Below are 1,577 nucleotides of genomic sequence, written 5' to 3'. Positions count from 1 at the left end.
GCCATTTTGGACGCCATCTTGGATTTTTAGGTACCCTAGTCTGCTTATTTTCACTCTAACTTGTATCACTAGATCTTTTACCTCTTTGAACCATGAAATATGCATAAAAATTTCGTGTGTAGTGTGAATAATGAGTGAGTTATGTCCATTTTCTGTGAATGGCGGCCATTTCGGACGCTATCTTGGATTACGGAAAACCCCCACGGAGGATTTATGAGGACTTTTAGTATGTTATTCTAGACATTTTCCTGGACCTATCCTGGAAAAATCAGCTCGTTACCAGAAGTTTTCTTTCTTAAGCCTATTTTGGCCTAATGCTCTTGGCCTAATGTCTTCATCATTCCTGGTGCTCGCATTGTCTGTTATAATGAGATATTTAATCCTGTTCTACTAAAACATAATGTTTTCAAGTCAATATACATCACTTCGAGCTATTGTGTTTTTTTTTGTAGTGACATATATGCTTCTTTTTCAAGACTACTTAAAGTGATTACCCCATTTTAAGGTCTGCATATAAAAAAATTATGTCCGTGCTTACGTTCGCATTAGTGGATTGGAGAGATATGTGTGCACTTCATTAATTCGTATACATTCAGTCCTTAAAATGTCTCTTTTTCTCATCTAAATATCAAAAAATTTCAGCTCGCGCTTCGCGCTCACATCATTTGGTTAGTGAAATACGTATGGTCTTAATGAATTCCTACAAATAAGCCTTAGACTGCCCCTCTTCAGGTCTGAAATTGTCATTGTTGTGCTTGCATTTAAAGCAACTTTTTGTTACAATATTTGATTAGTGAGATGCGTACGATAATCATGATGACAATGACTACAAAAAGTGATTCATGTGATTAGATGTAATTGACCGGTGTTGGCTCAGTTGGTAGAGCGTCCGTCTCACAACCGGGTGGTCGGGGTTCAAACCCCAGCCGCGTCAGACCAAAAGACGTTAAAATTTTGGCATATACTGACCAGAAACAGGGAAATTTTTAAGGACTATCTTTGAAAAGAATTCATGACGAGCATACATACATATTTCACCAAAGTTATCTCATGCGAGCGCAAAGCGCGTGCTGATTGTTTTTTTTTTAACTACACCTAAACACTTGAAGTAATTGTAATCATGATAATGGTACTCGCTATTCAAATATTGCCAGCGCGAAGCACGAGCTGAAAATGTTTGATATTCAGACCTAAAGAGTGGCATTCTTAGTCTTTGTTGTCAGATTTAATTAATATCATACGTATTTTACTAACCAAATAATGCGAGTGCGAAGCGCGAGCTAAAATTTGTTTTAATTATGACCCGTTCAGTTTCAGTCCTAAATTCTGAAAATAATCGGAACGGGCCTTCTTGGTTATACTTCCCATATAACATGGATAAATGTGTATTTTTCTGACATGCGGTATAGAATTCCGATGAGACACTAGGGGCCTGTTGCATAAAACTTTTTACCTGATAAAACTCAGGTATTTTTTACCATTGTTTTTGCCCTGTGTTAAAGTCAATGGCAGAAATCAGACTAATATTTTTCAGTTTTTACCGGAGTTTTCTCAGGAAAAAGGTTTTATGCAACAGG

This window comes from Lytechinus pictus, chromosome 8 (assembly GCF_037042905.1).
Source record: "Lytechinus pictus isolate F3 Inbred chromosome 8, Lp3.0, whole genome shotgun sequence".
Taxonomy (NCBI): Eukaryota; Metazoa; Echinodermata; class Echinoidea; order Temnopleuroida; family Toxopneustidae; genus Lytechinus; species Lytechinus pictus.
Note: the sequence above shows the minus strand (reverse complement) of the source record.